The sequence below is a fragment of the Balaenoptera acutorostrata genome, chromosome 21 (assembly GCF_949987535.1).
Source record: "Balaenoptera acutorostrata chromosome 21, mBalAcu1.1, whole genome shotgun sequence".
In the NCBI taxonomy this organism is placed as follows: domain Eukaryota; kingdom Metazoa; phylum Chordata; class Mammalia; order Artiodactyla; family Balaenopteridae; genus Balaenoptera; species Balaenoptera acutorostrata.
The window spans coordinates 17,146,897-17,173,046 of NC_080084.1; the positions used below are offsets into that span (position 1 = coordinate 17,146,897).

At 42.9% G+C, this 26,150-nt stretch overlaps 1 long non-coding RNA gene across 1 annotated transcript in view; it reads left to right on the plus strand.

Moving 5' to 3' along the window:
* Positions 1 to 1,454: 1,454 nt before the first annotated feature.
* LOC103018551 (uncharacterized) overlaps positions 1,455 to 26,150 on the plus strand; it is a 38,250-nt gene continuing 13,554 nt past the window's right edge. The window contains exons 1-4 of the long non-coding RNA XR_009006526.1: positions 1,455 to 1,551; positions 12,571 to 13,084; positions 13,828 to 13,938; positions 16,383 to 16,469. This is a non-coding gene — a long non-coding RNA (uncharacterized LOC103018551). The remainder of the gene's footprint in view (positions 1,552 to 12,570; positions 13,085 to 13,827; positions 13,939 to 16,382; positions 16,470 to 26,150) is intronic.

Below are 26,150 nucleotides of genomic sequence, written 5' to 3' on the forward strand. Positions count from 1 at the left end.
CTCAAGTAATTGGGAACAATTGGTGCTTTCACATTTGCACATTTCTCTTTGGAGGGAAGGTAATAAAACCCCTAAGTAATTACAGTCAAATAGCCCTCCAGCTGTGTCATTCTGAGCACATAAATCACATCTTGTCAATACTACATCAGTAAATGGGCCAAATAACGGTAATATATCTGAATTCTGTATAACTATTAATAGAATATGAACAAGTAAATCTGAAATCTGAAAGGGTTCTATCCGGAATAGAATCTATTTTCATAAAAGGAAGTGAGAATTCGAACAAAGACAGAAAGAGTTTATTTCTTGCCATGCACCCTCCAGGTTGTCAGAGAAGTCTTGTTAGATGTACCTTAAGAGGATGGGGAGGAAGACCCTCCTATGTCCGTGTATCTCTGTCCACATTGTGTGTAATATCCTCCATGCCATCCTAATGTCAGACAGAGACAGCCTTTTCTGGACCTTATGGATTCTGAAGTCCAATTTGTGACTCTGACAATACCTCTATGCTGAGAGAATGTAGCTGTCTAGTTTATCTACCGTTGCAGAAACAGACGCAATGCACAGTATACACACCTCTAGCACTCATTTGTCTGAATTCGACTTTTAAGTATGGAACAGGAAAGCCACGCTTTCTTTCTAAAGTGCTTCAGAACATGCGGTAGTGGCTACCCCTTACATAAGTCAGCGTGTGTCTATTTTCAAACATTGGTGGTCCCTAAGCATTTCTGTCTTATACTTTTTGTGAAGTGGATGTATTCAGGAAGACATTACGGGATAAAAAAAAAAACCGCATCGTTCATTCATTTATTCATACACTTATTTGATAAAAAATAAATACCAGACTCCTGCCATATGCCAGGCGCTCTGTAGACACCGAGGATGCAGAGGTGAGCGATATCCTCACCGGTTTTGGTGGCAGTTGAGCATCCATCCAAGACGTTTCCTATAATGTGTGTGAAAAGAAGCATCGCTCCCACCGCCTGCCAGATATTCCCGCTTTACCCTGAAGTGGAGAGGAGGTCCTGAGGGTGACGTGTCCCTAGGCGCCCGGGGTGAGCGACGGGGCCAGGCGTGGAAGCGGGGCTGCGGCCGCCCGCGGCGGGAGCCCCTAAGTCCGGGGACCCGCTCTCCGGGTGGGGCGCGGCGGCGCGCTCCGCTCCAGGCCGCGCCCTCCGCCGGGGCCTCCAGGGGGTGCTCGCGCCCAGGCCAGGGGGAGCGCGGGTTTCCTCAGAAGGTGGAAAGTCGGCTGAGAAGCCGTCCCCCGCCGCCCGCCGGCACCCCGCTCCCCCTTCCCGCTCCCCGGTGCCCCCACCTCCCGCCCCGAGTGACTGAGGGCCGAGCGGCCCCGCCCCCGCCGCCCGGAGTGGACCCGGTGCCCGCGGAGCCCGAACTCCCGGCTGGGGCGTCTCTTCCCTCCGCCGGCGCCGAGCAGCCCCGCAGCCCGCGGGGAGGGCGGCGCGACCGCCGACCCCGCCCACGGCCGCCACGCCTCCCTGGGGACGGACCCGGCGGGCGGAAGCCCAGCCCGCCCTCGGGGCCGCGCGTCAGGTAAGAGGGTGTGGGCCCTGCACCCGTCCCGGGCTGCGGCGCGAGACCAACCTTTGAGGCGCAGGCGTTCGCCCGGAGCTGCAGCTGCTGTGTAGGAAGAGCTGCGCGCGGCGTCTTAGTCCGGGGAACTTTGGCCCCTCGTCTCGCCCCTGCCTTCCGTTCGGCTTGCTCGGCCCGGCGTGGGTGGGGAGGGGCCGACTGGCGCGTCCTGAGAGGAATCGGGGGCGGGGAGGCGCAGGGTCCCGGCTGGGGTGGCAGCGCCCCTCGTCCTGACGGCGGGGAAGGGCCGAGGGAGGGCTGTGCTGGGTTCTGGGGCTGGACCCGCCGCCGTGGGACTCAGCCTCTCCGCCTCCTAACCTCCCCTTCCCCGCCCTTACAGTGGGTTCCAATAATATTTAATTGGCTCTCGGGTTTAAAACTCATTCATAGGCTCTCAGGTCCCTTGATTCAGCCAAGTTCTTCTGAGCTCCTTCCTCGGCTAGATAAAGTGCCGGGGGGGAGGGGACGGGGGAGGGGACTGGAGGGACCCCTGAAGCGCTGGCCTGAGCCAACTGAAGAGGTCGGGACCCGCGCCGTCACAGACGCCAGAGGACCCTTAGGGCGGAGTCCAGGGGCACAGTTAGGAGGTGGTCCGAGCCGCGTCGAGTGAGTATTGATCACCGTCGAGTGAGGAGCGGGCTGGCCCCTGAGCAGTACTGTGAGGAAGATGCGTCCCCCATCCCCTCGAAGGAAGTGGGTGGCCTTTAAGGCTCTAGTTCCCCCACGCACACCCCACCCCCCGACCTCCAGGCCCGAGTGGCCCCTGGCGGCCGTGCAAGCCTGGCTTTCAGCCCCGGAACTTGCCAAGCTCCCGGAAGAGTCCGGGCTGCAGAGGTGGTCCCCGGGGGCCAGAGCTTAAGAAGTGCTGCACACCCCCGGGGGGGGGGCGGGTCCTGGAGGTGGAGGGAGGAAGGGTGGACTGGGTAGTGGGGCGGGGTAGGGAGGGGTGAGTGCCCTGGGAGACTTTGAGAAATACACCCCCCCCCGCCCCCGCGACGGATCCATTGATGCCGTAAGATTCCGGCGCCTTTTGGGAAGAGGTGCCTCTGCTTCTTTACTCCTGTGTTCAGAACTATGCAAAACCAACTCTTCATCCTCTTGCTGCTCTGCCAGGATTTTTAAAGCACTGCTCTATTCTTGGCTCACTTGGTTCTTTCTTGGTTCCCCAAATAGCAGTTTTGAGCTGTCCAAGGTATTTAAAAGTGTTCTCCTTAAAGTGAGACTGAACCCTACTCTTCTGGAAAAACTACCCTAACTTCAGAGGAGATACTCTTTTCTGCCCATTCCTTCCTTCTGCTGCCCTCTTAACAATCCCTGTTCTCAAAGATGTTTGTGTTTCAATTTTTGCTTTATGTGGAAACAACCTTCCCCCTGCACCCCCCAAAAAACTTTCCTAGAACATAGGTGTTTCAAACCCATGACAGTGTTTTGTAGTTAGTATACACTGGCTAAACTGCATAGTAACCCCCCCCAAGAGCCAGAGGCAAGCAACAACTTTACTACTTATTTTATTTAATGCCCTTCAAGTTTAGGAAGGTCCCATTTTTATTACCCAGCAGATAAGACAGAGCCCTGGATGGCTGTGGCTGTGATTAGATAACTTCTGATGTTTTCATTTCCCTTACTGAGCTGCTGCTTCTAGATTAAATTCGTTTTATTGCCTGTTCATTTTTAAAGAAAGACTGACAAAGTCACTCTAATAGATCAGGAGGTCTGAGCTCAGAGTAGGTCAAAGGTGCTCACATGTAGGGAGATGGATAAAAATAGCAGGAGGGGACTTACCTGGTGGCGCAGTGGTTAAGAATCCGCCTGCCAATGCAGGGGACACGGGTTCGAGCCCTGGCCCGGGAAGATTCCACATGCCGCGGAGCAACTAAGCCCGTGCGCCGCAACTACTGAGCCTGCGTTCTAGAACCTGCATTCTAGAACCTGCGCTCTAGAGCTCGCGAGCCACAACTACTGAGCCACGCTCCATAACTACTGAAGCCCGAGTGCCTAGAGCTCGTACTCTGCAACAAGAGAAGCCACTGCAATGAGAAACCGGTGCACCCCAACGAAGAGTAGCCCTTGCTTGCCGCAACTAGAGAAAAGCCTGCGCGCAGCAACGAAGACCCAACACAGCCAAAAATAAATAAATAAATAAATTTATTTAAAAAATATATATATATAGCAGGAAGGTTGGCAAGTACAGCCAGGTCACCTGCGTTAATTGTGCACACTAATAAAGGCCAGAATCTCCTCATTTATCTCTGGTGGGAAGTTCTGATGGTTTCACGGGATCAAACTGAAACTGCATCAAAACTGGGTGGAAGTATCCATCCACAGTCGGAGTGGCTGTTGTATCCTGGATAGTTTTTTTTTGTTTTGTTTTTTTAATTAATTAATTAATTTATTTATTTATGGCTGTGTTGGGTCTTCGTTTCTGTGCGAGGGCTTTCTCTAGTTGCGGCAAGCGGGGGCCACTCTTCATCGCGGTGCGCAGGCCTCTCACTATCACGGCCTCTCCCGTTGCGGAGCACAGGCTCCAAACGTGCAAGCTCAGTAATTGTGGCTCACGGGCCCAGCTGCTCCGCGGCTTGTGGGATCTTCCCAGACCAGGGCTCGAACCTGTGTCCCCTGCATTGGCAGGCAGATTCTCAACCACTGCACCACCAGGGAAGCCCCTCCTGGATAGTTTTTAAATGGTCGGATAGGAAGAGCTTGCCTGCAGTGGAACCAAAGGTCTGCTCACGTGTCAGCATGTGAAAGCGCTCATGGACATCAACCCTATACCATTCCTGTGAGCGCTCAGTCGCATGTTTATTCTTCCAGACACACTCCCAGCATAATTTATTGGGAGCAGGAGCCGATGGGGTCCAGTGTGCTTCCAAGCATAAGACAAGCACTTTCCTTGAGCTTCTAAATATTTATTTAAAAATAGTTGCTCTGAGGTTTGTGAGTTGTTTTTTAATTGTGCTTAAAAGACTTCCTATTTACTTCCAGGTCTCTGGTAGCAACATGGCATTTTGCTTGAATCATTGGTTTGTCTTAAGGAGACCTTGCTTTGGGAGATTTTGATTAAAAAGTGCCTTGTACTACAGGGTTTCTTGATCTGCATGTAGACTTGTGATTTTAAAATACTGCATTTCAGTTAGTAGGAAGCAAAGATGTTATATGTTTCCAGAAAAGTTTCATGTAGTATTCCAGAAAATAGAGGCTTTGATTCATCCCATCATCAGATGATTGGAGTCCATCATAGTGTCTGAACAGCTTTAGATTATATTGACTAGAAGGAATAATCACAGAGAAAAAAAAGGGTTAATTGGAATCTTTATTCTCATCTGCATTTGAGTCTTTTGCAACCCAACTGAATGTATTTATATGATTTGCACCATGCATTTCTCTGTCTTCTCTTCACAAGTTCCCTGAAATGTAACACTCTGGACCTTTACAGCCACCTTTATTTACATAAAGAAAGGATTTTTCCATTTGGAGATAAACATGTTGGAGGTGGGTAGTTAATATTGTGTATAATCAATGTCCCACATTTTTAGAGGGGCCTCAATCCAGAACAAAGAATGAGAAGAGGACTCTGATGGTAGCTGCCCCACTGATTGGGAGAAGGTCTCTATACCAGTTGGGAAAGTCACTTCATGAGTCTTTGTATTTTTTAATCAGATATATGATCAGAGGATCTGTACTGCATACATTTTGAAGAGAAAAGGGGCTGAATTTGTTCTCTATATTTACTTTTTCCATGTTTGTCATGTTAATATTTTAAAAACAACAAACAAAAACCCCTTTGTATCCCTGCAGTAACCCATATTGCCTTGGCAACAGTAGCTAGCCCAGTGGAGTCACAAACTATCAAGACAGAAAATTTTAAACGCACTTAAAATGTCAGATGGTTCAAGATCATCCTGTAATGCATTAGAACTGAACTTCCAGCATGTAATAGAGTTGCTTTTAACTGCCTTTCTCCTGATTGAATGTAGATGGGAAAGACACATTACAGAACTTAAATTCTTTTTAGGATGTTCTAAAATTTTATGGTTTTTTCTTTTGAGGGAAATATTCTTTGAAAATTAAGGGGGTTGGAATTACAAATCCTTTCTTTGAGTGAGGTGTTCTTATGGAGATTGGTGATAAGTCCAAAATCAAGCTCAATCAATGGGTCAGGCAAGATGTGCTATCTTTTCTATGCTATTTGAAATAGACAATATATAGTAGAACCTCAATTAGCATTAAACTCAGTGGATATCTGTTAAAACTGTGACTGCAGAATAAAAACATAGTAATGCCTATGTATACTTGAAGTCTTTTCTGTACTAGAAATCTCATTTATGTGGGAGCTTTCTGTTTAGTGTATGAACTACTAAATATATACGAAATATAGTATATGTTTTCCTGAAGTTAGCAAATGCTGCGAAGTTCTGCATAGACTTCATGACCCAACTATAGGACATTTTGGAGTAATGCTTTCATCTCTTTTTTCTTCCTCTCATTTTAAAATCTCAATATATTTTTCTGTATTGTTGTATTGATTTATTTTTGTTTGCTGCTACAAACTCCTTTTTTTTTTTTTTTTGGACTGAGGAGAGGAAAAAAACTAGTAACTGGATGAACCTGTCTTTCTCTTCCTTCCCCAGAGAAAAGAGCTGAAATGTTGTTAGCCCAGATTATTGGCTCTGAAAGAGCCAGATACCGCTTTGAACTGAAGTGAACTTCTCATTTCAGAGGTCAGAGTTCAACCTTCTTATTTCAGCCCTGAGAAAATGGAAGCCGAAGTTTATGTGATTAGATACTAGTTGATGACACCATCTGTGTCCTTGATTATTCAAAACACTTTTGCCAATTGGGTATCAGGTGTCTAGAAAGGGAGGCAGCTGTAGGTGGAATTTCATATGGTGTTACAGTGTTACAGACTAATGATGCCAATTGAAATTATTTATGTTGTTAATCATTAGTAATAAACATTGCATCGTATCATAAACATTTTATCCTTTAGTAAAGTCAAGCTGCCACTCATCTACATTTCTACTGTCAGATTCCCAAAGCAAAAATCTCTTAGTTATTCTACTTTTTGCTAATTACAAAGTTAAAATTTTTTAGCAGAAGACTTCTTGTTTCTCAAAATGGAGGGTTAGGTTAGTTGGATCCCGTTAAAAAAATTGAAAAGTTGAAAAGACTTGACAAGTGGGACTCTCTGGCTAGTTTTTTGGATAAAAGACTGTTTTCAGAATAATATTTGGAAGGGGTGGTGGGAGTGGGGAGTCAAAACTGCCTATGCTGTGGGGGAATTGAAGACAGCACCCAGCTGACCAAGGTTGTTAGCCCTGCTCTGGTAGGAGGGACAGAGGTCAAGTCCAGCAGGGAGGGCAGTTCTGGAAGACTTTCCCTATAGCCTTTAACCCCAAAGTGCAACGGCATCAGTGTGAGTTAAGCAGAACTAAATATGCCCTTCTGCATCACAACCACAAGAGACTAGAAAATGCTACTTGGAGGTGAGCAGAACAGAAGGAAGAAGGAAAAGAAAAAAAATTCCAAAGAAAATTGGCCACAGACCAGTCCTCACAGGCATTTGCATTTTGGGCACATACAATCTGAGGGAGTCAGAGAAAGTCAAGCCTTAAATTTGGTTTGACTTGGTTTCCAAGTAGTGGAGTTTCCAAGAATCTAACCGGCAAATATAAAACACCGAGGAGGAAGCATATTCATCTCAGGCCGCAGGAAAACCTCACAGGCAGTGGCAAATGCGCACTTACAGGTAACCAAGCTCACAAGAGAGCAAGACAATAGGAGGGAGAATCAGCCAAAAACAGGACAGCAGGAAAAGGTTGTATAGACTGCTGATATCAGAATTCTCAGGCTCAGATTATAAAGCCACTTTGCTTACTGGGTTTAAAAAAATAAATGACAATATTGAAAATGTTTGCAGGAAACAGAAAACTACAGAAATAAGACAGATTGGTTAAGGAACCAAACAGAATTTATATATATTTATTATAAACTCTATGTATTTGTTATAAATTATATATATTTGGACATCTTTGGCAGCAGATTGGATACTAGAATACAGCAGAAGAAGTTTAGTGAACTAAAAATAACTCAGAATATATATCATCAAGAATTTACAACAGGGAGTCAAAAATACGAACAACAGAGGAAAGAAACCTGGAAGAGACAGAGAGAAGGTTGAATGCATGTTTTTAAAAATAGACATTCTTTAACAAGAATTCTTAAAAGAAAACGACTGCAATATCATCACACCTAAATATTTATAATAATTCCTTAATACTTTCAAATATCTATTCCATCTAACATATTTTTGATCAAAATCCCAGAAGGCAAGGAAAGAGATAATAGGGAAGATTCAATATTTAAAGAAGTAGTGACAAACTTTTCCAGTGCTAATGAAAAATACTATTCCCTGACTCACTGGCAAGTTAATACCAAGAAGGATCATTTTAAAATCCACACCTACATTCAGCAGAGTAAAACTGAAGAAAACTAAAAATAGAGGGGTGAGGGGGAGAGGGAAGAAGAATAGCCAGAGAAAAAGTCAGATTAGCTTTGAAGAAAGGACAGTTGGACTTGTTGACCAAGAAGGATCATTTTAAAATCCACACCTACATTCATCAGAGTAAAACTGAAGAAAGCTAAAAATAGAGGGGTGAGGGGGAGAGGGAAGAAGAATAGCCAGAGAAAAAGTCAGATTAGCTTTGAAGAAAGGACACTTGGACTTGTTGATTTTTTTTTTATAAATTTATTTATTGTATTTATTTATTTTTGGCTGCGTTGGGTCTTTCGTTGCGGCGCTCTGGCGTTCTCTAGTTGTGGCGAGAGGGGGCTACTCTTCGTTGTGGCGCGTGGGCTTCTCATTGCGGTGGCTTCCCTTGTTATGGAGCACGGGCTCTAGGCACGCGGGCTTCAGTAGTTGTGGCATGCGGACTTCAGTAGTTGTGGCTTGTGGGCTCTAGAGCGCAGGCTCAGCAGTTGTGGCGCACAGGCTTAGTTGCTCTGCAGCATGTGGGATCTTCCCGGACCAGGGCTGGAACCCGTGTCCCCTGCATTGGCAGGTGGATTCTTTACTGCGCCACCAGGGAAGCCCCGGACTTGTTGATTTCTGAACAGCCACAATGGTAGCCAGGAACCAGTGGTATGATCTCTTCAATATGCTAATAGAAAATAGTTGCCAGCGAAAAATCCTACATCATCAAAAGTGACCTTCGAGATGCAAAGTCTTCATGTGCATTTTGTAATCCTAAAGTCTTGTATTTTATAAAATTCTGTAAGTGCAGTGAGCCACACAATTAAGGACAAAAGCATGTGACTTGAATCACTGCCTAATAAGTCTTTACATCCTTGTACTCTTATTTCCACCTTCCTCCCCATCAAATTATCACCACTATCAATTATCTAATATTAAATTCTCCACTGACACAATTTTCCTCTATGATTTAAAAAATTAGTTTTGTTTATATTTATCATCAACAGGGCATGGAATCAAGATAAAAGGATACTTTGGAGAATATGGCCCCATTCATACTTTCTCATCCATGTGCTTTTTAAAAACAGAAAATAACTAGATTTTGTGTTTACAAGAGTATTGCGGAAGATGTGCTCTCAAATATACTAATTGCTAGAGCTTTTGGGGGAAGCAATTTGGCAGTATGTCTTGAGAACCTCAAAGTGTTCACTTCCTTTGACCTGGTGATTCCGTGAGTGTGGAATCTATCCAAGAGAAGACGGAATACACACTACACACCCGGTACACACAGCATCACAGTACAGAAAAGTCATTTTGCGAAAGATACACATCAAATTATATTTATAATAATGAAAAATTGGAAGTAACTTACAAGTCCAACAATTTAGGGAACAGCTTAAAAATTATGATTCAGTCATACAATGGAAATTTTGTAGCTTTTTAAAAGTGATGTCTAATGATATAGTAATAGAAGAAAACACATATGGTCCAATATTAAGAGGAAAAAGCAAGATACAAAGTTGTTTCTACAATATGATTTTCTACATTAAAAGATTTGAGAGAAACCTATACAAATGCTACATTGGTTCCTCTTGGGTAATAATATCATAGATGATTTTTCTCCCTCTTCCTTAGTCTTTTTTATACTTTCTAAAATACAACAAATATATATTATTTTAATAATCAGAAAATTATTTAAAAATCTAATTGGTATTTCTTAAGCTGGGTGAGGAGACTCAGGTGTTCATTTTGTCATTTTTTTTATTCCTACATATGTCTATCATACTTACATAATATAACAATTAACAAAGGAAAATATAAATAGATGACTTGTAGAGGTAGGATATAACCATATATAATGTTACTTAAAAGTCAGGAATCAAAAGGTGTTGTGTCCCCTGTCTGGGCATTCACAAAGACTATAACTCACTAATAGTAAACATCAAAGAAAGTAAAATGGACAATAAAGAAATGTGTTATTTATGAACTAAATATTAATAACCCAAAATTTGTTTACATGTCAAATTGAGTAATCCAAATTGTCTATTTAAATAAAAATAATCTTTTGCTACATCCTAACAATCAATAACAATAGAAGAAAAAGTTTATCTCATCTAGCTGTTAGAGAAATATGTCTTCTTTAGAATAAAACTTCCACAGATTATAATTTCAATATTATTGAAATTACACAACCACACAGATATATATATATATATATAACATATATATATATATAATACACACTTATCAAGAATTTAGAATAGGGAGTCAAAAATATAGAAAATACAAAGTAGAAGACCTGAAAGATACACTGAGGTCTAACATACACTTTTAAATAACACATTATTTAGAATATATAAATATATCCTAACTTATCATAAATTATATAATTCCAAAATTATGCAAAGGTCACTTGAATGAACATGACAGTATGACTGTGACTTGAACACTACCTGGCTAGCAGGTCCCTGAGAGGGTCATGGGTGGGAGAGAGATTTTGTTAAAAGCAGATTCCTAGCCATGTAGTTTTCTTCTGTTTTCTCCTCTTCCTATTCCTGCTCTGTATTCTTTATCACTAAGAGTCATCCTGGTCTCTCCTTCATCTCCCACAGCCAGTTACCAAGTCCTGCTGATTTTACTTTGTAAACATTTCTCAAATATGCCCCCTCTTCCTTACCCTGCTCTCATTGCCCTATGGAGGTCCCATTCTCTACCTGGACTGTGGCCTTAGCCTCATGACGGGTCTCCCTGCCGGCTTCACACACCTGCTGGAGAGATTCCTCTGAGATACATATCTGTTGGCATTCCTTCCAGGCGTCATTCAATTCCACAAATACTTTTTTAGCACCATTTAAGTACCAAACACTGTTTTAGGCACTGAACACACCAGTGAACAAGATGGATCAAGTTCCTACACTCAAGGAACTTAAATTCTAATAGGAATAAATAATTCAAAGACATGCTTGCATGTTCTTTCTAAGACCTGGCCTCTCCTGCCTTCCTTCCCCCATCAAATGCTGGCATTTCCGCCCATGGTTTATGTTTGGGTAGAATTCAGCTTTTTGTGGTTCAGCTTAGGCGTCATTTCCCCCCTGAGAACCTTTATGAGCTTCATACTGGCTAAGTGGTCCTTTTCTGTGCCTCATAGCACCATGTGTATAACTTTATTACAGCACCTCCTACGTTTCATTAAAATATGTGTTTGTCTCCTTCATGAGGTTGTAAGCACTTTGAGGAAGGAAATTATGGCTTAATCATTTTTGTAATTCCAGTGGTCAATGCAAATGAAGGTAGAAAAGATGGGAAGCAGGATTAATAGGTTAAAAAAAAGTTGGAGTGATACTGGTTTAACATATCTAGTCTGATGGAGGAAGGAAGGCTTCCTTGGCTGGGACAGTAAAATATTGTGAGAAAGAAAGGTTGGGGCAAAAAGAGAAGATCTTGCTTGTGGTCATATTTGGCACTTCCTCAACACTGGTTTGTTTATGAATGTGGATGTAACGTGAGTGTGGCCTTTGCTGTTAACACAGGAGGCTGCTTGTTCTAAATAGACAATTCTCTGCAAAGGACTAAATCAAACCACTTTATTGTTCCTGTGACCCTTGTCACTTGCCTCCCAGGTCTTTTGGTCCCTGTCGAAGTCATGGGAACAAGGAATGCGGATACTTTGATCTGGTCATGGAGAAATACAACCCCCATGAAAGTAAGGATGCGATGCTCCTGTCCAAGTTTATATCTTTTCTTACCTTGTGCTGTTAGTTAAACTATTTGGCTACTAAGCCCCTTAGTAAGTAATTAGGAAGCATTACGTTATTAACCAGGAGCAGCATAGAGCCAGTACTGATTATCCTCAATCCCTAAATGGAGAGCAAATTGCAGTGGAAAAAAAAAAAAACAAAACAAGAGTTATTTTAGTGAATGGAGAAAATAGGTAGAGCATCTAGCCACAATCACTAGTTAAGCCATTAACAAACAAGATCACTCTCCCTAGGCAGGGTGACATTGAATGCCAGAAATGAACTGAATCAAATAAGCATTAACAGCACAACCAAAAAGCCACAATGCAATCCTAAGATGGGGTGCAAGGCAGGATCTGTATCAGTTATCCTGTTCTAAGTAGTAACAGAAAAACCCAATGCAAGCATGTTTAATCAGTAAAGAGGATTTATGGGACCATGAAAAGGAAGATTCCTAGGTAAGGAAGTGAACTACTCAGGAGAGATTAACACTGTAACTGACAACTTTAAAATTCTGGTGATTTCGGGACTTCCCTGGTGGTCCAGTGGGTAAGACTCCGTGCTCCCAGTGCAGGGGGCCCAGGTTCGATCCCTGATCGGGGAACTAGATCCCGCATGCATGCCGCAACTAAAGATCCCACGTGCCGCAACGAAGATCCTGCATGCCACAACTAAGACCCAGTGCAGCCTAAATAAATAAATAAATATATAAAAATAAAATATTTTTTAAAATTTTGGTGATTTCACACAATGTAAATTTGTTTCTCCATGCAGTTTGGTCCAGTGTTCCTGGTCAAGCAACCGTCCTGAGACGCTGTCCTCCAAATGGTTACCCAGGCTCTCTCTCCATTGTGGTTCTCCACTCAGCCAGCAGATGGGGAAAGAAAAAGGAAGATCACTAGAGAAGAGGCAGGCTTGAAAGGGGAGACATCGATTTGGCCCACATTCCATTGGCTAGAACTCAGTCATATGGCCAAGGAGGCTGGAAAATGTAGTGAGCTGTGTGCCCAGGAAAAAAAGGGAACACTGGCAAATATTTAACTAGTTTTTACCAGCTGCGATGGGAGCTAAATGTTTTCTGGCTTATTTCCAATGAAAATAGAGTGCCTCAGTCCCTGTATTCTAAGAAAGACACTGAGATTCACCTAGAGTAACAGGCGTATCCCTGAACAGACGAACTGACCAGAGGACTGCAATGGGCTGATGGCCTCAAGCCCACCAGAGTCCACCTCTTGAGCTAGAGGTGGGGTCGGCTTTCCCTGAAATGTCCGGACTGCATGGGAAAGAGGTAAATATCAGAGAGATAATGTAAGTACTGTTAGGAAGTAGACGCAGATTAGTGAACTAACAATGTCCACCTAAGGTCCTCATCCTAGAAAAATGGAATATCAAAAAGAGATGACGAGATAGCTCAAGGATCTGGAGAAAACTATGGGAGAGACATGTGACCTGGTTATTGAAACTTGTGCCTGCCAGGCACTCAGGCGCTGGGAATGAAGCAAGAGCCCTGTTCCTGGCAAACCTGTGTAAAGCTGAGACAGTAGCAAGGAACAGTAACTCTGTCCTTTAAACTGAGCACCTGCCTTTGGGTCCCTTAGATTCTCCTGAATCTGGGGACATCACTAAATCCATGAAGAAGAGAGGTCCCAGTTTAGGTTAGAAGGCTACAGAGGCTGGAAGTAAGAGAAATTGCTAGGCTTAATATTCCACTGTCTTTCATGAATGATGCAGAGATTTATTCAAGGAAATGAGCATACACATTTTCTCATTAAAAGGACCAAAACTCCATGCATTATTCTGGGATGATAGGTTTTGAACCTATTGTTTCTTCAGCTGGTACTTTCAGTCCGTTTATTGTTTCCAGAGAATGTCTCTAATCACAAATGAACTATGTCTTTTGGCCCAGCTAAAGTCGATATATTCACCATCCATTCTCTCATATAAGAATACAAAGAGAACTTTATTTCTAGAGTCCCACACTCCTTGATCTTGTGAAATTTTTATTCATTTTAAATATTCTTTGTTTTTCAGATTCACAGCAGCTAAATGTACTCAGGCCTCTCCGATTACCACTGTCTTTCCAATTTGGGACTTGGCTGTCATCAATCCAGGGAAAGATATTCAGGAAACTTTCCCTTTAAGGTTAGAAGTGCTTTGAAATCTAGAGCATATTCCTGAAACACCACTGTGTTTCCTGAACAGACGTGTTCAGTGACGTTTCCCACTCTTCACTACAAGCCCTGAGTGGTGACAGCCCAGTGGGGGCGTGGGGAGGAAGAGGGGGAGAGGGAGAGAGAGAGAGGATGTACAGAAGAGGGACAGGCATTCCGAGACAGAATACTGGTGCTTTGGTCTCTGTCTCCCCACTCCAGCCAGGGGGCGCTTCAGAGTAGAGATCACCGTCTTTTAACCCTGTCAAACCCGGAAACTACACATGTGTGCTCAGAACAAGGCACCAATTCAACAAACATTTTATTTAGGGCTTATCATATTCCAGGCTCTGTTGTTAGGGAAAGCATCCCCCAGTGAGAGGATCAACATACGGAAATAATTTAAATATCTATCTATCTATCTAATGACTATTAGAAAAACCACAGAATTATCTTAAAAGATGAGCTAGAATCATATGTATTGACAGGGAAGGATACTTGAGACTTATAGTTGAGGGGAAAAAGTTTACTAACAGTCTGTATAGTATGGTCCCTGTTTTGATTGTTTTTAAAGTATAGATAAATGATCAGAGTTGGATTTACGGCATGGCTAAGGCTCAGAAGCTCTCACTTGCAGAGATCTTGTTCAAAACTCTGAACTTAATTTTGTATTTTTCATAAAGAGAGTCTCCAAAAAAGCATAAGTATGAGGTCAAAATCGGAATCATTCCCTGATATTTATATACATGCCCAACTTTATGGCCAACCTTGGTTATCTCAGGCAGTTGGAATGCAGAGACTTTCTCTTTTCTATCATCCCAAAGAATGCCTCCTGAAATTCCTTTATAGCCATCCCTTCTCTTACCCCGTAACCCCTGGCCAACCCTCCCTGTGTTTCTACCCCTATCTCTGAGTGAGATAACTCATGGGCTTTGTAAACAGAAGTCCATTATTCAAATAGTAGATACTATCTCTACCCTATGTCCCAGCCAACCCATAGGACACCCTCTCTCATAATCTTCCTCCAAGTTCTGCTTTTCCCTGTTTCCCAGTGACCAGTATCATGACCTTCCACTTCATTCCCTTCAATATTCCCTTAATCTCATATTGTCTGTTTCTCTCCCACTCATTTTCTGACAAAAAGCAAAGACCAAAATTACATATATGTGTTTCTAGGACAGAGACTTTATTTCTCACTAGTGATAAAAATTTTCTAGCACAATAAATATGCCTAAAATCTACTTAAAACTTAAGACAAATAAAAATAGCTAGTAAAATCCATAAAACCAACAGCAATACTTTAACTAGATTATGATGCTTTTTTGCATATGTTTTCCTTATGCGGTAATGTTTGGTGCCCAGAGAGGCTTAGGGCTATTTACTGCTGTCTAAAATTGGCTTTTTGGACGAGCTACACTTCCTTAAGCATCTTAACATTTTTTTTATTTTGCATTACAAATCCAAACGCTACATTCAGCCAGTAGTTCAGTGCAATTAGTAGACTGTAAACTATTTGATCATCATGGAATCAGTGCAATAATTATGTGTGATTAAACTTCATTTATGTGAATTGAATATGCAAGAAGCATAATTTAACTGTACCTTGTATTAGTTCAAATTAGGTTCAACTGCATATAATAGTTAGCTGCTTTCTCTTGCAAAGGGATTTTACAAATACTAGGCAGTTTGGGGGTTGGCGTGGCCAGGTGTCCCAAATTCTTTAAGAACTCAATCTCCTTCTGGCTGTCAGCTCTATAATCTCTAAAGTGTGGGCCTGGTATTCATGGTCTAGGAAGGTAACTGGTGCTCCAGCCATCTCATCTATGTTCCAGGCTGGCAACAGATAAGGAAGAATAAACACATAAACACTTAATAAGGAGACTTCACCCAGAAATGCTGCACAGTATTCTCACACCTCTATGGCGAATACCCCAACATCTGACTCAGTGAACTGTTCATGAGAATAGGAAATGTCATCTTTTAACTGGACTGCAATGCACCAACTAAAAATTTGGGATATCTTACTAAAGGAAAAGGGGAGATTAGGTTGGGTGAAGAAATTTGCATTCCCTGCCACGGTCTTAACATAAATAATATCATGATGATTTAAAGATGTTATATCTCTTCATAATACTTTGAATTCTGTTAAAAGATAAAGCACATAAAAACCTTAATAAAAAAAAAAGAGTAAAACCTAGTTCAATCAGTATAGTGAGTCATCAGAATTTAAATAGATTCATAGTGTCAGCAATGCACAGATGGGCTGCATTTGAGCAGAGGTTGCTTGGAGGGATGCAGAATACTCAGGAAGCAACCACTTCTTTTCCCTGTCATTGGGAAATGGGGAAAAGCAGAACTTGGAGGAAGATGATGAGAGAGGGTGTCCTATGGGCTGGCTGGGACATAGGGTAAAGATTGTATCTACTCTTTGAACAGTTGTGGTCATGAAGATCTGGAAAGTGCATATCAGATCTGCGCGTTTGACTGAGGAATTCAGTGCTGGAGGACGGAAAGAAGCAGAAGGTAAGGTTCCTGTCCCAAAAGGCGTTTCCATTTAGGCTGGGAAACAAGTTTAATAAATCCTTCAACTTTTCATGTATTCAGTATACAAGAGCTCTCAATACAGTGATAGAAGACAATCCACAAGTCAGTGTGTGATTTTTTTTTTCCAGTCAAATGCATAGACGATTGGTGCTATAAGTGATTGCATGTGTTCTGCTGATGAGGCAGTAAGAGTGTAACTAAAGGAAGAAGAGGTTTGAAAAGGAGTGGGTAAGGAAATCCAGATTGCAGATTGGGGAGTTAACATTTTTTGAGCTCTGCTCTGTGTCAGGCACTTTGTCAGGTGCTTTATGTAATCTGTGGGATAATTACTGTTGCTCCATTTTTCAGATGAGGAGTCTGAGGCTCACATAAGTAATTTTTTGCGGTTGAGCAGCCAGCCAGGAGAGAGAGCAGAATTTGAATGCGGGTCTGTTCCAAAATGTATGCTATTTCCATTACAGAATTCCACCCAGCATAGGAGTCGGGGTGGGAGAGTGTTGTATAAATGTGTTGTCATACAAGCCTCACTAGCTGGGAGGTTCTGGATGAGGTCACATTTATATATTCAGATTTCACTAGCTCAAAGTTTCTATCACTCATTTAAGAATTCTGATTTTCACACAGTGAGTCCATCTGCACTACTACCCGCATTGGCCTCTTCCCTCTGGGAAAACTCGCCCTCACTGACCTTGACTGCTCCGTGCAGAACCCCCCCCCCCCCCCCGCCCCACCATGATTCTCTCGGTCCTGACAGTTTAGCAGTCTCTTTTACTGTCAGAAGCCACAGTGATTCCATGACATAGCAGGGTTGATTGATTCACTCGAATATTTATCAGGGGCTCTGTGAGATGGAGAGGTGAGCCAGAGCTCTGAACCTGGCTCTGACACAGAGGCAGGTGTTGGTTTAGTGAGAGGGGGCAGACAATAAGCATGATAATTGCTAATTGTGGTAAATGCTATTAAGAAAATAAACGGAGCAATGTGATAGGAAATAATGACAGGCAGTGGGAGAGTGTTAGGGCTTCTAAGGAGACAGCCATTTCTTTTCATAAAGACAGTTTATTTTTTTTTAACTCCTTGGAGCAATCATTCATATCAGGGTAGCTGGGCCAATATAAAATGAAGCAGCAGTTATGATGCCTTCCCTGGAGCCATCATTCCCCTCTAAATCCCATGCACAGTGCAGAATCCTACCAACCTCCTTCGTCCCTCCAGTGGTTCTGAAACTTGGCTAAGTTATCAGAATCACTGGGAGATCTTTCAGAAATACAGACACCTGGGCTCTGCCTTTAGAGACTAGAGTTAGTTGGTTTGGGATGGGTCTCAGGCATGAATTTTAAAGTTCCCAGGTGATTGTAGTATGTAGGCAAGAGTGCAAATCACTGGTCAAAGCAGTGGTTCTCAAACCACCTGAGCATGCATCAGAATTGTCTAGAGGGACTAGTCGTTGCTCTGCTGCCTGGCTTCCATGGCCTGGCCCAGGGCCATGGCCTGGGTGCCTCAAGAAACTCACAGTGGCTCCTGATTTTATGCTGTGTGGTTCTCGTACTTAGGGCAGTGCCTCTCAACCTTTAATGGGCATATGAATCAGCTGGGGAACTTGTTAAAATGCAGTTCTGAGTGGCTGCCAGTGACTGGGGCGGGGATGGGGCGAGAAGGAGATGGGGAGTTGTTTTCATGGGTAGAGTTTCAATTTTGCGGGATGGAAAGAATTCTGGAAATTGGTTGCACAAAAATGTGAATATACTTAACACTACTGAACTGTACACTTAAAAAAACAGTTAAGATGATAAATTCTGTGTTATGCATATTTTAGCGCAGTTATTTAAAAGCGCAGATTCAGTAGGTCTGGGGCAGGACCTGAGTGTCTGCATTTCTTATAAGCTCCCAAGTGGTGCCGGTGGGAACGCAGTTGCAGAAGCAAGGGTTCAGGGTGCATCAGGATTACGTGGGGGACTTGATTAATGTAGGCTCTTCATCCTCATCTCCGAGATCTTGATTCAGCATGTCTGAGATGGGGCTCAGGTGTAGCTGCTCTGAACACCCCACTTTAAGAAATACTCTTCCATGGGCTTCGCTTCCAAAGGTGAGATAGATTATTTACAGATGCAAAACTGATTCTGGCATTTTATTTCATGTCTGAAATAAGAGTTTCTGTATGTTTCACAGCTTTATAAAGTGCAGTGGCTTCCCTAGTTCAGCGAGCTAGGAATGGAAAAGACCTTCAGCTGCAGGAGGGACTAGCCCCCAGAGTCCAGGGTCGTTGGCAGGCTGTGGGTTGATGACTGTCCTGGAGCTCCTGGAATGGCATGTCCCCCAGCTGACCAAACCTCAGGGCCCCACAGTCTGCCATACCTGGCTGGGTGTTCACCAGGCCTCCCGTCCTATCACCAAACCACCCCCCACCGCAGCCCACCTCCAGTTCAGAGCAAGACCCGACAGCCAGCCAACCCAGACCTACTCCTGGCAAGTCTAGGGAACCCCAGAATCATGCAGAGCTCTAATAGTTACTATTTATGTGCGTTTGCTCTATGGCAGCACCTTAGCCCCATCATCTCACGGAATCCTCTCAACAACCTGTGAGGTATTTGCTGTTATTATCACCATTTTATGGGTGAGAAAATAGAGACTCCGCTAAGTTGAGCAACTTACCCAAAGTCATAGGGCCAGTATGTGACAGAGCCAGGATTTGAAACCAGTGTTGTCTGGCAAGGATGCCCAGGCTCTTTACACTGTGGAGAATGGCTTTCCATGGGCCAGGAATTTGGGCCAAGAGTGGACTGCAGCTCAGGAGCACTAATTAGCATTAGAGCCGTAACCCGTACGCCTACGAAGAGCCCTCCATTCAAAGTATGCTTCTCCACGTGGTGATCATTTTGTGTTGTACAAAAATACCAGGGCACTCTGTTGTACACCTGAAACTAATATTGTAAGACAATTATACTTTAATAAACAAACGAAAACAAAGTGAAACTAATACAATATTGTAAGTCAATTATGCTTCAATAAACAAAACCAAAGTGAACTCATATAATATTGTAAGTTGATTATACTTCAATAAACAAACAAACAACAAAGTACACTGACTGTCTTCAACACATGGCTGTCCACAGCAGAATTTCTATTTAGAGTAATTCACACTAAGGGGTAAATAAGGCTTAGCTTTCCTAGCAAGTAATGTTTTGAAAAGAGTAACTTGTTAACCTGAATGGGTCCATGGTTGATAGAAAGTGTAAGAGAAATTCATGGGGGAGTGTGCTGGGGGTTGAGTATGGAGAGACTTTCCTTTGGATAAGATCTTTGAAACTGAAAGGGACCATACGTCATCTGGTCCCATTTTTCGTTGTTTAAAGATGAGTTTACATAAAGCAAATTGAAGATCGAACATGTTTTAATATAGATTCTCCCATGTCAGTTTACACAACTTTTTTCATCTAAGCCCCTCCCCTCCCCCTGTTCTAAACAGGAATTGCCGGTGAGATGATTAGAACGCATGTCTAAATATGGACTGAGCATTTATTGAGCACCTATTTGCCAGATTCTGTGCTGGAACTACAAAAATGAAAATAAAATGCATGATTCCAAGAAACTCACACTGTCCTGTGTAGATGTAATTGTCTTGGGTGCTGAGGCAGCTCGGAGGGGGAAGCAATACAACACGGGGAAGGGACAGTTTAACTGAGTCTTGAAGGATGGCAGGCTTACGAGTTTACCAGGCCAGCAAGCAGGGGTAAGAACCTTCTAGGCAGAGAGCCAAAGAAGGGCACCTGAAAGCTCACAGCAGATGGTTCTCCCTGGAGCTGAGGGGCGTGTGAAGCAGCAGCAGGATGTAGTGTTCGACCAGGTGGCAGGGCCAGAGAAGTGTTAGGGAGAAATGAAAGTGTGACTGTAAGAGGCATTAGCAGAGGTGTGTAGGCTGGGTGAGCCGGAGGCCGCTGGGATGGCCACACAGCCGCACAGGCCTGGGACTCCAAGGGCCCCAGAGGAAGGGAAGGCAGACTCGGGGACGCTGGGACTCACTTTCTCTGAGCTCTCATAGTAGTGCTTTGCAGAACCTGATCCTCTCATCTGAGATCTTAGCTTCAACAGCGATGCCAGAGAAATACCAAAAAAAGATATAAATACCCAGCTGCAAGAACCTGGATCTGAAAGGAATAATAATCTTAACAAGTAGTAGACGTATTAAAGTACTAACGCTCCTGAAGTGAGGTTGGAGTAAGTTAAGGCCCCTCCCTAGATCACTACTGGCTGTTTCTGCAGGAGCTAATAATGACCGTCAGGCAGGTGTCACTGCAGCACTTAGTACGTGCAGCACCCTGCCAGCACCTGCTCACCTCTTTACAGGCATTCACTCTCTCCACTGCTCCTTCCAGCTTCCTCTCAGCCAAACAGGCTGTCTGGGCAGCGTTGGACGAGCTTTGCAGGCTTCCTGGCAATCTCCGTGCGACCGTGAGGTTAGGGCGGCCTGATTCCTGTTTGCCCAAACATAGGAGAACACAGTGTTTTTTTCCAGCCTGTTTTTCAACTACTGATATGTGGAGAAGTAGGAAGCTTTCCTGCCACCCAGTGCTCCACCAACACACACACACACACACACACACACACACACACACACACACACACACATGCAATGAACCACAATAGCACAACATTTAGAAATAGACTTTTCTATGTTATTTGGCTCTCTGAATAGCCTTTCCTGCATATAGAATGACAGAGCGTTTGTTACATTCAGCATTGAAGTTGAAGAAACTGAACCCCAAGTAGGTTCAGTAACTTGAATCTGGTCATACAGCTAGTTAGTGGCAATGCTGAAATCAGACGCATCTAACTCTTAGCCAGCACTTTGCCATTATACCTCCTCCTAACTCCCTCTCAAGCCATTTAAAAAAGAAATATATGAGGACTTCCCTGGCAGTCCAGTGGTTAAGACTGCACTGCAGGGGACACGGGTTCAGTCCCTAGTAGGGGAACTGAGATCCTGCATGCTGTGCCGCGTGGCCAAAAAATAAAAAAATAAAATAAATTCAAAAAGAAATATCTGGAGAAGCAAAAGATCCATATAGAACTAATCATTCAATAATCAACCACACTGGTCCCTTGATTAAGGATATTAAGTAAAATTCCCCTGAAACATCTTATAGGGAAAGTTTCTAGTGAACCATACTTGTTTGGTTAGATATTTCTTCTTTGATTCCTGCAGGCATCCGTGAAGAAATGGCCTGGAGGAAAGCAAAATTTCAGTCAAAAAAAGGAATCTTTTAGGCAGAGAGAACTCCTGCCAATCTGAGCATTTAAGCCTCCAAAAATAGTATCACATAATTGATGTTACGAGTGTGTACAGCTCAGGAGCCCAGGAATCTGCATATACTTTATAAATATTAAGATATTTCCAGAAAACTGAAACCAGATCATGAGGAATATATTCTCATATTTTATATACATGCAGCACAAAATTCACATTCCTGACTTTAACCTAAAATCTGTGTAGCAAACCATCCTTTTACCAAAATTACTTTGCTCAGAATCTAATCCAACTGAGAAGAAGGTGCCTGAAGCCTCAGACAGGAAGACATTCATCCTCTGAAAACCAGGTAAATAGAGGATGCTAAAACTGGAAAATAAGGTTACCAGGTCAGGGTCTTTGCATTTCATTCTCTATCTTGCCATGTTTCAAAAAGAGGATTTTTAGCCACTGGGAGACATGTTCCAGGATCAGAGAAAATTTAACTATCTGCCTTTTGAAAATTATGATGATATGGTTTTATATATCCTGATTTTCTGCCACCACCAGGATTAGATTTAGTTTATTAATTTATCTGAATTGTGATACATCCTAATTAACTAGGTTTTGGATCTTGGCGGGGGTGGGGTTTGTACTAAGAAGATGTACATCATCTCAAGAAGAATGTCCCAGCTGCTATTTGGACCCAGCCGTTCTACTTCCAGGAATTCGGTCTAAGGAAATATTTCAGAAGGGAAAAATGCTCACCATGCAGAGATGTTTATAATCAACTTTATGATAGCAAAAAGCAGGAATGAGCAACAATTAGACAATGGTTAAATAAACAATGATAGCAATTCAGTTTGGATATTTTGTAACCATTGAAAATGATACATAGAAAAGCATATAAGAAACAATTGCATGAGTATTATACGTCATAATTTTATACTTTAGAGTTTACATATTATGTTTATATTACATTATCTCACTTATGCTTCATCATAACCTTGTGAAATAGAAGCAGTTCTCTCCATTTGCTGATAGAAAAACAGACTAGTGGAGCTAACATGGTTTGTCTCGGATCACTCATGAAGTATTCAACACACTGACCACAACAATTTAAAAACCATAGGTGTATAGATCAAGATTGGAAAGACCAGAAAACAAGTTGCAAATAGTTGCTCTGTTAAAACGGAGTGTTTTTCCTCTGTGAGTGTGTGTGTGTGTGTGTGGCGGAGGGGGGGGGGTTTGCAGGTTTGTTTTGTTTGTTTGTTTGTTTGTTTATTTTGGTAAAACTCCTTTAAACACTGAATACTTCTAAGATTATTTATCCTAATCATTGATGCCAAGTTCTTCAGCTTCCTTATTAGACATCAAGATCTTGAGATTACCTGTGACGGGTTGTCTTTGCTTTTTGCAGATACACACTAAATCATATTCATGGCCTGCATTCTCATACAGGCAGGAAGATTCTCTGGGATGGCCAAACAAGTGGCTTTTACATCTCGCCCACCTACTATGCCCCCAACTCCAATGCTGCCATGGCCACAGGGTAGCCCATTCCCACTGAATCTTGCTTGAGACATTAACTTATATACCCACTAAAGTAGTTCCTCTCTGAAAATCAAGTCCTTGAGTCCTTCAGGGTTGGAAGTTTCCAGAGCTGCTTTCTGGAAAGGTGTCCTGTAGCCAGAGTGATTTGGTAGATACATGTGATCAAGCTTTCAGCTTGTGTCCCTGTTTTAATATGACAAATCTCTCATCCCCAATATTTTGTTCCCTCTGTTTCTCTTTGTTCTCCTTGAGTCTCAGTGTCTTTTCCAGGACATAAACATTCTCCATTGGGAATGTTCATTCTAATTCAAACATCTACAAAGCTGGAACAAGTAGCACGTAAGACAGGATCAGGATTCTCCTTGTCAACACAGAAACGGACATCACTCCCATGGAGACCATCCCTTTTCTCGTACAGCAGGAACAATTTCTGTTGGAAAGTCGTCTTTAAAGGATTACCGCCTGGCTGCACCTTGATTGTAAACACAAATATGACCAGAGGAACTGAAATCCCCAAGTAGTTTTCAGTTATCAGTGGGCATCCAGGGGATACAGTGTGTACAGCGTGTGTGTGTGTGTTTAAATTCTCAGGTCTTATGGACAGAGAGTACTTTCAGAGATCCAAGTTTGAAAACCATCGCTCTAACCCCGCAGCCTTTGGGGCTGTGGGGTTAGAGCAATGGTTTCTCTCTCTCCTCCTTTTCAGGATCAAGCTTTCTGGAAGAATTGTCCAAACACATCATCTCCACTTCTTTCTCTGAAGCATTCTGGCTTCAAGCCCTGCCACTCCACTGACTCTGTCCTTCCAGAAACACCTTTGGAGGAATCGATGGGCACAGCCCTTACGTTGTCACATACACTCTCCCTGGGGCATCCACCTGCAATGACAGATGGAAATTGGTGATAAGTAACCCACTCCCACCCTTCACATGGGACAGCTCTGAGGTGCATATTCTTCACTGTTTCTAAGATTCCTCCCCGCCTTGTCCCGAAAGATTAAACTTTAGTTGCCCGTAGGGTGACTTGCTTGACAATATACCCTCTTGTTTGCTTTCTTCTCTTCCTCATTTCCCTACCACTGCTTCTTAGGATCATCCCCCAAATAAACAGCTTGCATTCAAGTCCTTGTTTCAAGATCTGCTCTGGGACAAACTCCAAATAAGACTCAGTATTTCTTCTGGGAAGTAGTTACTTCTTTGGGATGCAGAGACGTGGGGCTACCAGTCCTCCCATTGGCTGAACCCAAGCAGAAGGCAGGAAACCTGGGTGACACAGTGTGTATACGAGGCTCAGCCTCTAAAAGGATGGAGCAGCACAGAGGAGGTTGGGGGAATGCCTCTGGAGGAAATGGGGTGCAGGAAATAGGACATAATCAGCACAGCACCATTACAGGCAGACAGGCTAGCCTACCATGCTGCTTTGATGGAATTCCTTGTAGCCACTGGATTATGTGGAGCCCTAGGATTTATTAGACCTACATGCATTTCCTGATTTTTCTATAATAGATACACTTTACTTTTGCAAGAGGGATAAAAATTTAAGACAATGTATATCAAAAGATAAAAAGCATGCTTTTAAATGAGATATGTCTTTATAACAATTACACATCGTAAACGTGGGTCTCAGAAGAGCCTAAAAGTCTAATCTGGTCTTCATTTGGGATCCATTGTGATTAACCCAGGGCACTGTAATTAGGATGGCAGTATCTCTATGTAATAGTTATCTCAGTGTTTCAGTTTAGGGCCCAGATGAGAAAACAAGCAAAACTAGTAATATTGTCATTACACTGCTGAACAGGATCCATTACAAAAGCCATGTAGAGGGGCTTCCCTGGTGGCGCAGTGGTTGAGAATCTGCCTGCTAATGCAGGGGACACGGGTTCGAGCCCTGGTCTGGGAAGATCCCACATGCCACGGAGCAGCTGGGCCCGTGAGCCACAATTGCTGAGCCTGCGCGTCTGGAGCCTGTGCCCCGCGACGGGAGGGGCCGCGATAGAGAAAGGCCCGCGCACCGCGATGAAGAGCGGTCCCCGCACCGCGATGAAGAGTGGCCCCCGCTTGCCGCAACTGGAGAAAGCCCTCGCACGAACCGAAGACCCAACACAGCCAAAAATAAATAAATAAATAAATAAATAAATAAATAAGAAAATCCTTAAAAAAAAAAAAAAAAAAAGCCATGTAGAGTATATGAAAGTTCTGCTTAGGGGAAGCAACAGCAAAATATAATTTCAGTTCTAGTTCACTTTTAAATATACTTTGTTTAATTCTTCAGGAGAGACAAATTTAAATGTCTGGTCACTGAAGGAGAAAGACCAAGGAGAAAACAACACAAAGGATATTTGTTAGGATACATGTTGTCAGCCCCTTCTCCCCTCAAAAGAGTCATTCTTTCTTTCTATTTTTTTTTTACTTTTGGTTCAACCGATGTCAGAATTCCTAGCAAGAATCAGGTAGGATTTTACTCTTTCAATAACGTGGTTTATTCCTCTGTTCATGACACGATCCCCATAGTAGATTTTTATCTCGCTGTGATTATCTCCCATTAGGACACTGGAGCACAAGGAAAAATCAAGAGTATTGTTAACATTTGGTCTGGGCTAAATAAATGCTTTTGGCTTTTTAAAAATTGTGGTAAAATATATATAAGTGAAATTTACCATTTTAAATTTAGCTGTACAGGTGATTAGCATTAACTACATTTACAATGTTGTGCAACCATCACCACTATCCATCTCCAGAACTTTTTCATCTTCCCCAGCTGAAACTCTACCCATCAAACAAAAACTCCCCATTCCCTGCCCCTACTCCCACCCCAGCCGCTGGAAACCACCATTCTACTTTCTGTCTCTATGAATTTGACAATTCTACGTACCTCATATAAGC